The 13,706-nt window shown below is 46.6% G+C and overlaps 1 protein-coding gene across 1 annotated transcript in view; it reads right to left on the reverse strand.

Moving 5' to 3' along the window:
- Nucleotides 1–13,629, reverse strand: part of KLHL29 (kelch like family member 29) — a 295,682-nt gene extending 282,053 nt beyond the window's left edge. Inside the window, exon 1 of the mRNA XM_031466646.2 lies at nt 13,077–13,629. The gene's annotated coding sequence lies outside the window, so the exon portion shown is untranslated. The remainder of the gene's footprint in view (nt 1–13,076) is intronic.
- Nucleotides 13,630–13,706: the final 77 nt, after the last annotated feature.

The following is a 13,706-nucleotide window of genomic DNA, read 5'->3' on the forward strand; positions in this document are numbered from 1 at the left end:
GGAATGTGGACCTCGGGGAGACAACTGAATTCAGCTTTCATGCAGATGAACTTTGTCTGCATTCCTGGAAGGCAAGAACTGCCCTCCCACCCCCACCCCACCCCCTTACAGGCCTGTTACAGGCAGTACATAGGGCAGTAAAGCTATTATTAGTGCCATTATATGAGGTGGCTACGTTCCAAGAGATGAAGTAACTTGCCTAGATTATGCCATGTGTAGGTGGCCTTGCGAGGATGCTGAGTCCAGACCTACCTGGCAGTGAAGGCTGTGGCTCGCGAGCACAAGGCCTCGCTGCTTCAGGAAATGAGATGCTGCCCGGAAATGTGGGAGTGGGGGACGCTGACCTCAGAGTCAGACTGCAGACTCACCAGAGAATGGGTCACAACAGAGAGGGCAAGGTCACTGTAAAGGCAGCTGTCACGCTGCTGTCTCAGACTAAAGGCATTCATGTGGCTACAGAAAGAACCCATCAACCAGCCCTGAGGCTCCAAGCCAGAGAGGAAGGGGCCGAGCCGGGGACAGGCCACCCTGGTCCTACCCCCTGCTATCTGGTCAGTTCTGCGGGTGGCTGCCTGAGCTGGGGCAGTGCAGTCATGGCTTAAGGGCATTGACCTTTAAGACCATCCACCAGCCTGTCCCCAGCGCAGAGTCACCAAGCAGCCTCCTGATAGACACTCAGCTTCCTGTGTGATGTGCCTTCAGGGGAGAAATCTGTCTAGGAGCAGCACGAGCATCTGGCTCCCTGGAAGCCATACTTTTAGTGTAAATCACCCAAATGCCATGGCCATGACCCCATGACCTGGAGACCATTCAACTCTGGGTAAGCTGCCTGTCCAGAAGGAAAACCCCCAGCACAGAGAGCTTAAATGACAGCTCCAACCTGTGAGGACACTGCCAGTTAACCAGTCAACATCCTCCCTCGCTGCTGGCTGTCCCCAAACACTGCACCGCTCAATGTCCATCCACAGGAAAGTGGACACACCAACTGTGGCATGTGCCACGGAATACTACTTAGCAATAAAGAACAAACTACTGGGATAAGTGTCAGTGTGGATAAACGGTGCAGCTGGGCACCAGAGTACACACCACATGTTTCCGTTCATAAGAAAGACAACAGCAGGCAAATCTCATCTATGGTGACTGGTAGCAGAAAATGGTTGGGGAAAGAAGCAGGATTGCTTGGAGGAGGCACACAGGAACTTTCTGGGGGTGATGAAAACGTTTTACATCTTGTTTTGGATGGTGGCTACACAGGTGTATATAGTTATCGCAACTCAGTGAACTAAACACTTAAGATCTGTGGATTTTATTTTCTCTGTACTGCCTCAGCTATTATCCCTCAAGTGAAATAAATAAATACAATGCCCAGCACAGGGCAAGATACACAGCAAATGCTCAGATTGTTGAACTGTTAGTAAATGACTTTTTCCCTCTAAGCAAATTGTTGAAAGAATTTATTAGGAGAACCAGTTTGGAATATGCTTAGAAGTCTATTTATTTTATTGTGGTAAAAATATATAACATAAAATATACCATTTTAATCAGTTAAGTGTACTGTTCAGTAGCATTAAGTACATTCATATTGTTGTATAAACATTACTATCATCCATTTCCAGAACTTTTTCATCTTCCTCCACTAAAACTGTACCCACTGAACGATGACTCCCCACTCCCCTCTCTCCCAGCCCCTGGAAAGAACCATTCTACTTTCTGTCTCTATAAACTTGGCTATTCTAGGTACCTCATATGTGTGGAATCACACAATGTTTGTCCTTTTATGACTGGCTTATTTCACTTGGCATAATGCCTTCAAGGTTCCTTCCTGCTCTAGTATGTGTCAGAACTTCCTTTCTTTTTAAGGCTGAGTAATATTCCATTGTATGTACATAACATATTTTATTTATCCATCACCCATTGATGAATACTTGGGTTGCTTCCACCTTTTGCCTTTTGTGAATAATGCTGCTGTGAACGTGGGTGTATAAATACCTATTTGAGTCCTTGTGTCCTTGTTTTCACTTCTTTTGGGTATATATCCAGAAGCAGAATTAGATGATTATATGATAATTGCATGTTTAATTTTTGAGGAACCTCCATACTGTTTTCCTTGGTGGTCAGATCATTTTATATTGCCATGAGAGCAGTGCATAAGGGTTCCAATTTCTCCACATCTTCACCAACACTTTTTCTTTTCTTTTTAAGTAACAGTCATCCTAACGAATGTGAAGTGGTATCTCACCACGGTTTTAATTTGCATTATCCTAATGATTAGTGATGTTGAGCATCTTTTCATGTGCTTGTTGGCTACTGCTATATGTTCTTCAGAGAAATATCTGCTCAAGTCCTTTGCCCATGTTTTTAATCGAGCTGTCTTTTCGTTGTTGGGCTGAAAGTAAACAAGTTCTAATTGTAACTCTGTTTTGTCCTCCCCACTGTCACAAGCTCAGTCCCTAGATATTGATCTCATGTCCCCATCCTTACCCCTAGTGGACCCCTGGTCACATGGAGCATGGGAGCCAAGAGTCAGACAGCCAACTGCCTCCTCCTTTCCCTAGGACCAAGGGAGACTACACCTGGCCTAGGTGCCTATGCCAGATACCAAAGAATGTCTGTGAAGGCCAGACATCCTGAGAGGCACACCTGGAATAAAAACAGCTGACAGTTCCTGCTCTTAAGCTGTGACTTCACAGTTCAGTGAGTGCCCACCCCACCCCTGCAGCCTCCCCAGGAGTCCTCATCAACAAAGATGGCTTTTTCTGGTTTCTGCAGAATCTAGGAGAGAAGCTTTACATTCCTAGGGGGGAACCTGCCCAGGGCGGTGGCTCTGGCATGCCCTCTTCACCGGGGGATGTGAGGGACGGAGAGTGGGGAGAGGCAGGGGCTGTCATCACAGCCCCACATGGAAACCCAGGGCTGGAGTCCTGGCTGCAGGATGACGGGTTGTGTGGCTTTATCTCAGCCATGTGGTAGCCTGAGCTGTTTTCCTCTTAGTCTCTCTATTGCAGCCTGCGACCTTCTCCTTATGTCCCAGGCACCAGTCACTGATGTCTCACAGGTCACACAACCCATATCCCCTCCCTCCAGACAGCCCCTGCACCGCCAGACCTCTCCCCCAGGGGTGGCAGAGCAGACCCTGTTAGATACCCAGAGCCAGTGGAAAAATGTCCCTTCAGTTACAAGAGAGGTGGTGACTTCATGGAGGGGAAAAAAATGACTTCCATGAAGCCTGGTTTCCATAAAAATCATTTTTCTCCTTGGGGGGAAAAGAGGAAATTTTAGATCTTAGTGCCATTTGATTGTGGAAAAAGGCAGCTTCCCCACGATGCATGAAGCAATCCAGGTGCTCCTTTTTTTTTTTTTTTTTTTTTGCAATGTGTTGCCATAGATCGGTAGGTTGAGAAGCTTCAGAGCTTCTACTTGGCATACCTAGGTTTCAGCAAGAAATATGTTCCTTTCACAGTTTGAATATTATTCAAGTTCTGATGATTAAAGCTGGTTGGAACAGCATGAACCGAATAGATTACAGCACTCCACTTCTCGCAGGCTCTACGCTGGCCGGAGCAGCCCGGCACACATGCGGTACACAGCCTCCAGGTCTCACTAACCCGGCTTCCAAACGTGCCACTTATGCTTCCCAAATTCTGTGGCCCTTGCTTTGGGTTTGGAAAGCCAGAATCAGAGCATGGTCAGCTTATATTTCTTTAGATCCAACAAATAAGCTACTGAGTGGCAAAATAAACGACCCCAAACAAATCAGCTAATTCAATGGCAAAAGAACACACGCTTAGCTCAAGAAGTCAAAACAGCAGCACTGCAACAAGATGGCCTCATACGAACGTGGGTCTGAGGTTCCTGCACTAAGACCGGAAGCTCAGACTCAGCTTCAGGGAGATGACTGCGGATGCACATAAACACAGAGCAGGCACCCCCATCACAGCCCACCCAACATGGCAATTGTTTTCTGGACAGGACAGAACAAACCAGGCAGCGGCCCCTGCTGCAGTGAACACTGCTGGACTGGCCAAAATTCAATCTGCTTGTTGCCCCAAAGGTGACAAGCCTGGCCTCGCTGATGAGGGATTCTAGATCGGAGCTTTAGAAAATCACTGCATGTGCTCCGGCAAGACAACTGCATCTCGGCTCCCACGCAGCACTCTACCCTTCTGTGTGCTGAAAGACCAGGTTTGAGGGTTTTATTTGTATCTCCAATCTGTTAGGAATCAAAGCGTGGTCCTACCATGCATGGCTAGAGCACAGCTCACATCAAATGCTGCTTTATCAGCAAGTGACGTGGGAGGGTGATGTGGCCCCAACCTAGTGCACACCTTCTTCAATGAGCAAAGCCCAGGGATCACGCTCTTGGCAGTCAAAGCAGTACCAAATCCAACAGAGGTTTCTAAATGCTTATTCTCAATTGCTCTTGTCACAGACTGATAACCAATCTGTGGCCTGGCACCAATCTGAGGACCAGGCTTAGAGGAGCATCATTTGCTATTGGACTGGGCAGCCTGGTCAGCGGCAGCAGCACCCAGGTGGCTGGGCAGGATCACGTAGGGGTCCACGGCAGCATTCACGATTGTGTTCTTCCCCTGTGCTCTATCTTTCAGAACTTCCCAGGAACCTCCTGGACTGGACCACTCGTTGGTCTTACTTCACCTGCTCTCCACATGCCATGGGCTTCTGAGTCAGAATGGGAGCTCTCCTGCTCAGGGCCATGTCTCAGTGAGTACTCAACATGTACCAGGTCCAAGGCTCAAAGACAAAGCTGGTCCCTACCTTCAAGGAGACTGTGATTCCCAAAATGAATCCAGAAACAAACACTTGTTCGTGTGATATGAAACAGAGTACAACCTACCCTTATATGTAGACAGTAGTTAACGATATGCCTGGTACTGTTCTAAGCACTGTAAAGAGGAACCCACTTAATCCTCAAATGTTCAATTCTCATACATTTAAGTCAGGGAACCCTAAGAAGCCTTCTGACCACAAAGAGAAGTAGTCAGTTAGACCTAAGCCTTCAAGATAAACTCAGAATTGAACTTTTGTTCAGTTTACAAACAAGGATGGCAGTGAGTTTAAGTGTGATGGTGTTTGAAATTGTACCAGCGGGGTTTTGGTTTCTCTGAGTTTATTTCAAGCCTCCAAATAAAATTAGTTAGACCTCAATTTATTATGTCAACTGTCGTAGTCAGTGAGCAAGGTGGCTAAGTGTGTGTCTATTCTGTTATTTGAATAAAGCAATTTATATTCCATATGAAAGGGAACACTGGCTCTCTTCTTTCTTCATAGGTTGGCAGTTGTCTGGAGGCCAGGCTTGTGCACTCCTTAAACCCCTCCAGCCATCCCTGTTTGTTGACCTGACCTCAGGCAAATGCTCTGTCTCTCTAGAACTCATCTGCAAAATGGGAATGACACTACCCACGTCCCAAGGGGAGCAACAAATGAGATGCCACACGGAGGGAGCGGTTCCCTCCGCTAGACCTGCTCAGGAAACGGTTACTGAGTCTGTACTCATTTAGAAGCTCCAGGAGATGAATTTATATCATTAAAGTTCCTCGGGAGGCTGAGTTCAGCTTTGGTTTTGATCTGAAAGCAAATGCTTAAAGCTGGAAATTTGAAAAGAGAAGGTAAAAGAGAAAGGTGAGGTTTTTGACTTTTTTTTTTTTTTAATTCACATTTTACCCTTCCCTGCCACTTCTCAATTTGCTAAATATCCAAAAGGAAAACAGGGATGATCTGGCAACTGTTAGGTCTCTAATGTGGCCTCAGCCTTTGAAGAGCTTTTTTTTTTTTTTGCTTTCCACAAGACAAAGAGAGTCCCCCTCTCTTCTCATGCCTCATCGTCCCCACCCTGTCCCTGCTCCTAAGAGCTTTGCAGGGACCCCTGAAGAAAAAGAAAGCCTCCCGCCTGATCCTGATTTTACCTTGAGGATAGAAGGGGGAGGTGTGGAGCTGGCAAGCACCCAGGAGCAGCTCGGCCAACCCAGGGCCCCTGCAGCCTCCCCCTTACCCACCATCTTTTCCTGTGCAAGTGCTCACTTACAAGTTTGATCACAGGCACCGTAACCATGCCTTTCTCACAGTGAATTCCAAACTGGAGGAGTCATTCCTTGCCTGAGAGGGGTGGCAAAAGTTAAAACAGGGAGCAAACACATCTTTGTGGTGTCTGCCCCAGGTTCTGTTCACTTTGCCCAACTCCAAAGACGAAACAAAACAAAACAAAAAAACAAAAAGCAAAACAAAACAAGAATAAAACTAGAGAATAAAACTAGAACAGAAGTTGGAAAATACAACGTTACTGCCCCATCATAGTGGTCTCTGTGATTGAGAGGGGCTTTTATTTCCTTAAAAAAAATGCTTTTATGAAATTCCATAAATTAAAAATCTAAGTCAGGACAACACCTCACAAGTAAGTGTGATGTGAAGGACGGGCTAAGACAGACATTTGTGTCGACTCTCAAAAGTGCCAAATAAATTCAAGTTATTACCGGAATGAAGAAGCTCCAAGAAAATTAGTCTTCAAAGTCTCAAGTCATAAATCCTAGAAGATTCCACTTAGATTAGTTAGAATTCATCAACAAGCGTATTTAATAGATATACACCCAAACATAGCACCTAAAATTCCACACAATGAAAATCCATGAAGAGATAGCTACCCACTACTGAGTGAAAGGGAAATCCAAAAAGCAGGCTTTGATGTCTATTACCTGACACCTTCTCTGGGCACAGATTTATCCAGGCAAACATTTTTACTATCAAGTTTTGTGCTAGGCACTGGCACTCACAAGTGAACATGGCCAGATCAGTCTTTAGTGGTCCTGGACGTATCCTTAGTCCTTTCTACATTGTCTGTACCCTACAATTTGCTATTTATTTATTACACTGGCTCAACATGGAAACAGGTACTATTCTAAGCACCTAAAAGTTTTCCTCGTTAGCCTCCCAGGAATCAGAGTAAATGGAAGCAGGTGGCAAATCCAAAAGTGCTAGGAATGTTGTTCCGACCCAGTGAATATTCCTATTTAAGCTCACGTTTCTGCTAATAGAATTATTTTATTTAAAATGTTAATTAGCAGAGACAACGCGGTACCTGGAACATAATGGGCAGCATGAGGTGGTACAAATGCATTGAGACCCAGTCTGGATTATCACATATGCACACAGACACACACAAACACGGAAAAGAAAAGATAAGACAGATTGGTAGCTGAGGAATCTGGGTTTACGCCTAGATGTACAATGTGGCTAGATCTGTGGCCTTGGGCCAGTTGATTACCTTTCTGAGCCTCATCTTCATTTGTAAAATGTGGATAATCCCTACCTTGCAGCGTTGATATGAGGATTAGAGATAATATATGTAAAGTACTAGAATATAGTGGGCAGCCATAACTGGAACCTATTATTATTATATTATTGGGGCTTGATACAGGTTTGGTGATTGAATAATAGGTAGATTAGCTGACCTCTAAAATCTACATCAACACTAAAATTATGATACTAAAAATGGAATTAAAAGTTCATATATCAAATCCACTCAAGGATATTTTTAACTATTGTAATTGTGATGCAAATCTTTATGCTTTTCAGAATAAGTCCTGATAATGAGACTCAAAGAATATGATATATTTATATATACCCTGGCATATCAAGGAAACATTTATGATCAAATTTAACAGGGTAGGTGTCTATGGTTCTGAAATCTCCAGGGGTTGCTGTTCTGCTGCCTTTTCTAAATCGGCTACTTCACCGAAGCTCTTCTTTCTAGAGCACTTGTCTAGGCCAGACAACGTCATGCAGGTTTTACCAAAGTTACCTTGGCCACGATTACTCCCTCCATTTTCATAAAAGAAAATGGAGTTTTACTGAGATCAAGGATCTTTTCAAGGTCAACAGCTAGTTGGCACCAGGGACTGGACTTCAACTCTGATAACCAAACCCACGCCTTTTCCCACTCTGCCATATCGCTGCAACTCAGGCAAGTCCTAAAAGCAAAACATAAGAGACTGGAGAGACTTGTAAGGGAATGTATACACAGAAAAGGAAAAAACAAATGTCAGTCACATTCACTGCATTCTTTATCTGACTGAATTCTGTTGACTGCATTTTCACCACGTCTCTTACACATAGCATCAGTGTAACACATTGGTGGAAAAAGTGGAAGAATCCAGCAATTCCTTTTCTGGGTATATCTCCAAAACAACTGAAAGCTGGATCCCGAAGTCATATTTGCTCACCCATGTTCACAGACATGTACTGTAGGATTTCACTTATGTGAGGTATCTGAAGTAGTCAAATTTAAAGAAACAGAAAGTATAATGGTAGGTGCCAGGTGACGGGGGAGGGGGAAATGGATGTGTGATGTTTAATGGGTATAGAGTTTCATTTCTGCATGATAAAAAAGTTCTGGATCTCCACTGTACAACAATAAAATATTAACATTCCTGAACCATACACTTAAAAATAGTAAGGATGGTAAATTTTATGTTACGCGCTTCCTTTTACCACAATTTTAAAAAAAGAAAGAAAAGTGGCAGAATACATATTTGTATATATGTATATACACATATATTATACATAACATATTTGTATGTATGTATGTGTATATATGTATTTATATTTATGTACACACACATCCTTAAAAGAGTCAATGATTTAAAAATTTCAAAACTCCATAAAATAATTATAAAAATTGACAGTTGTGGAGCTAATTGCAGCCTTGAAATGTTTGGGGAGCTGACCTATTGGCCCAAATCTGATCTCTGACCACAACAATGTTCCTTTTCTGGCTTTTGAATCACCATCAGCTGCTGCAGAGTCAAAAATTTAAACCGTGTGAATTTCATGCAGATATCCTCTCTCATGGGAAATGATAAATCTTCCCTTTCCCACTTTAAAGGTGGATATGTCCCAAGACAATAAAGTTCATTTCACCAGGAACTGTGCTGCTACTTCCAAGGATCACCCTACCTCATCTTTTTTTTTTTTTTTTTTTGCAGTGTCGATTTCCCTGTATTCCAGTGATTTCCTTAAAGAGGAGACTACCTTTCTGACCTAGGACTTTGGGAAAGCAAGTGGGTAGCTGTGGTAGGAAGAACCAGAGTTTGCTTTCAGAGTGATCCTGATCTCAGCATTTTTTGATCCAACAGGCAGGTAAAGAATTCCGACACACTTTTTCTTCTTAACCAAAACGATTAAGATCATTTTTTTTTGCATATTAGGAGATGACATCCTGATTTCCTGAGTAATAAATGATCATCTTCTGCACAAACTACATTCTTCTGGTTTCTAAACATTTGGGTCTACATGTGATTTATCTGTCCACAAAGAACTTTCTTATTCTCCAGTCATCCTACGTGGTTTCTCCCTTGGTTTATCCTCACCCACCGCAACCAAAGGCTGGATTTCTTATTCGTGATGTTTATTCCTCCCCCTACGCTCAAGTAATCACTTAGTTGACCGATTATAGAATCACAAGATTGGTTATAATTCCGTTTCTCCATCTGACTTTGAACTTAAGTGCTCCAATTACTTCGCCTGATCCTAATAAGTCAGTAGTGTGCTAATGCTCGCCTTGATATTTCTGAAATATACCGGGTGCGATTAGCATGGGACTGCATCATTAGAAAGCAAAGTTGAAAGCGGGTGAGCAAAATCATCACTTGCGTTTAAGCAAAACTGCCTGTTCAGTGAACTTACAAGGTTACAATGATCCTAGAGACACTATATGCTGCCACAAAATGTATATTGTACTTGGAAAAATCCTCGGATGCTCCAGAACCTTCTGTCTTTGTCTACTATTGGAAGAGAAAAGATCCTAATAGAAGGACAAGCCTATTATAATATGCAAAGTCCTGAAGTCTGTTTGAGCCAGATATAGCTGAAGACATAAAGAATCCTTGAACCATAACAGGGTAGGGGGAAAAATGAAGAAAGGAAGGAAGGAATGAGAGAAGAAAATGAAGGAAGAAAGGAAAGACTTTAGTCAATTTGGCTGAGTTGGATTGACATCTCCAGGCCATAAAGAGAGAAAGCTTTAGGATAAGCCTGCTAGAAGAAGGGGAAAAAACAAACAAACAAACAAAACCAAACCCATGTACACACACATATCACATAAGATACTAAAAAACTACATTAGCATCAGTGGTGTTATTTGAATTAAAAAGTTTAACCCTTTTATATCTGTGTGTAACCAGGAATACTATAAACTTCTGGAAACTAGCAAGGAAAAAAAAAAAAAGACAGAAACCCTTCAACCTGGGAATGATTTACAGCCAAATCAATTGATAAATGAAAGAAAAAGATGGTACAACTGAAATTGATGCCAAAGATTTATAAGGTTGACTAAGTAAACAAAAATGGAATGGATCACCATGGAAATGCATGAATATTGAAACAGGCAAGATTTGAATAGACTAATCATATGCCTCACTTAGACTGACAGGGTGTTGATAACAACTGTGATACTCAATCCACACCAACATCCACACTTCTAACATGTTTATTCCTAGAAAACAGGGGCTAGATTTAAAGGTTCCTTTGGTGAGAGCTTATAAACATAATAAAATTTTAATCTTAAAGGGACTAACTCGATTCTCATCTACTTGAAAAACAAAAACGGTTTTATCCATTCGCTTCCTGGATATGAGGAGCTGCAGTTAGCAGAAGTCATTCTCCTGGGCTCTACTAGTCTTTGTTCCAGTAAACCTCTCATGAAACTGAATTTTTGGTCTCGCTTATCTCCCACACTGAGTACCTGAAGTATGACCACCACTTATTAGAAGCATAATTAAAAAGACACAACACTAGATTCCTCCCTCCCATCACATACAGATGAAAACCAATAACCCTTAATCTATTTGTTACCATGGCTACCATAGGATATTTTATTTCAGTACAACTCTAGGTATTTCGTTTGGATTGTTGCTTGCAAATGAAAGTTGGAGACCTATAAATTTCTGTTAAGTGTGCTAGAAATGGAGAGACTGAACAGAAGAAAATGTTTTTCTTAATCATGGACAAATACGGTTTATAAGATGCTTCTGCAGAAAAGTTATTAAAATTGGTTAAATGCATCAGCTGACAAACTAATTTAAATGACATTAAATTCATATAGAGTTTAAGGGCACATATGCCAGTCATTCCCTGATTTATAGCAGGATGATAAACCAGGTGCACTCAGAACAAGTGGGACGCAGACTATAATCACCAGTGGCACTCAGCTCCATACTTGTATAAATGCCTAGAATATGTGACTACACAAATACACGCATATCAACCAGCCTTTAAAGGATTCACCTGTGTATTATCTGATAATGTTTTGGCCAAGAGTAGGGATAAACAATTTATAAAGTTGTTTATCCCCACACATCCTCCCCCAAAGAGTGAAAAAGTAGTTCTACAGTCCCCAATACAATTTTTAAAAACATTAACAAATGAGGTGGGCTAATTAAATCTGCTGTCATTCATCCTAAACTGAAATAATTCCTTAAATTTGCCCTCCCAGGGCCGAGTGAGAAATAAGACCACATGGCAAGAAAAGGAACGCTGTAGCGACTAGAGAGACAACTTTAAACCGACTGAAATTAGGGTAAATACAGCTGTAACCAGGACAGATCAGTCACTGCAAGAGGAGTCCGAATCCCAGCGTAGCTCGGCTGGTGAGAGGCTGGAGCCTGCAGCAGTGGAGCCTGACCGTCCCTAAGCTGACGAGGTGGAAGTTTCGCGGGCAGCAGCAGCTCGGCGTCTTCAGCGGTCCGGTCCCTCCAGCGCCGAGGTCTCGCCTAATGCTACATAAATACCTGCGTCCACGATTCGCCCCGGGCGCGCCGCGGCGCAAGCACCGTAGGGAGGGAGGAGAGCGTTTGCAGAGCGGCAGGAATGGCAAAGGCGGCGGCTCCTCACCCGTCAGCATCCCTAGGGACCCGCAGGAGGACCCGCCAACTGACCGTGTATGCTATTGGGTTCCAGAGTGCAAGAAAGACAACCAGCTTCTCATCTGGAGGACCCAGGCAACCGAGACTCGCGCTTTGGCCCCATCACCGTTGGCTGCAGGCAGGCAGCGCATCCCCGCATTCCCGGGCCAACGCAGACCAGACCTGCCTCGGACCTACCCCTGCTCTCGACTCTGCTCTCCCGACCCCGGGCAAGCGCGCCCCTCCCTCGGGGCTCGGGGCCGGCACTGCCCAGCGCCTGCACCCGCTCCGCGACCGCAGATAACCCTCGAGCTCTCGGCCCGCTCCAGGCCACAGAGACCCGGACGTGAGCCCTTTGCCACCCGGCACCTCCCGCGGCAGTCGGGGCGCGCGTCCACACTCCCATATTACACATCTCCCTGTCCACACTATCCCACACATAAACAACCCCTCCCCACTCGACACCACATCCTCGCCCCTTCACCATCCTCGTAAGCTCTTCTTTCCGTACCCCAAACACGCTGGCACCCATGAGGTATTAAGGGAAGGAGGATCACAGCAAGGTCTGTACGGGTTTCCTCCCGATGGTTTTCACGCTCCTCTACCTTGAAAGTTACTTGGGATTGAGTGAAGAGACCCGGTCCCCAAATGAGGGGTCTGAGGACCAGAGGGGACAGAACCCCCCACCTGGCTTCTCGCTGCATACTGGCGCCCACCTCCCCAAAGGGCCGGGCGCGTGGCTGCCCCCAGGGTCCAACCCTCCGGTGCCTCCTCCTGGCCCCCAGCCCGGCCGGGGCCCCGGGCCGCTCAGAGGAGGTGGCCTGGGGAGGGACGCATGCTGTCGGGCCCAGCGTCCGGGGGCCTGGGGGGGGGTCACACTCGTCCCCAGCACCCCGTACCTCGGCGACATTAGCCCAGGGCAGACCCGGTGCATACACACCCGGGGGCAGGAAGTTTTTTTTTCCCCTTGGAGCAGCGCAGGCGCAAGGGCTCCTGCAGCCTTGCGAGTCCAGACGCGGGAGGCTCCTGCCGCCGCCGCCGCGGGAGCCGAGCCCAGCGTTCCGGGTGCTCGGGCCCCGCTCCCAAACCCAGCCGGGCCCCACGCCGCCTCCAGAACCCGGGGTCCCCGGCGCCGCATCCTGGGCGCCCTAGCTTGGCTCTTACCTCCGGCCGCGCCGCTCCGGCCCCGGCCCGACGCGCAGAGAGCCTGGGGTCGCGGGTGGGCGCAGGAGGGCTGATGGATAGCTGAAGGCGCCGGCGGGTAGCGGTAGCTGGGGCCGCTCGGGTCCTGGCCCGGAGAAACGGATCCAGGTCCACCTTCTCGCGTTCCTGCTCTCCGCCTTCACCCCCCTTTCCTTCTCCTCCTCCGCCGCCGCCTCCCGGCAGCCCAGGGAGGATGCCTGGGAGAGGGAAGTCAGTCCTTTTGCCTGTCAGCCTGTGCGGCTACGCGCGGCGCGGCGCGGCTCTCACCGAGGCGGCGGCGGCGGCGGCGGCTCTGGCAGCATCGCCCCCCCACCCCCTCTCTCCGCAGCCGCGGCGGCCGCGGGGCTGGGGTTGGCTCCGGGCTTGGGGCTCGGGCTCCGGGCGGGGGCTGCGCTCAGGCGCGGCGGCTGCCGGGGCTGCGGGCGGGCCCTGAGGAGCCGGGGCCGGGGCTGGAGCGGCAGTTAGATCTGCGGCGGCGGGAACGGCGGCGGCGGCGCGGGGGCTGGCGCGGCCGCGGCGCGGGGACCATGCTCCCTTCTGGCTCGCTCCGCTCCGGGTACCGTCTGCTTTAGCTGCGAGGGAGGCGGGCTT

The sequence above is a fragment of the Camelus dromedarius genome, chromosome 15 (assembly GCF_036321535.1).
Source record: "Camelus dromedarius isolate mCamDro1 chromosome 15, mCamDro1.pat, whole genome shotgun sequence".
Lineage (NCBI taxonomy): Eukaryota > Metazoa > Chordata > Mammalia > Artiodactyla > Camelidae > Camelus > Camelus dromedarius.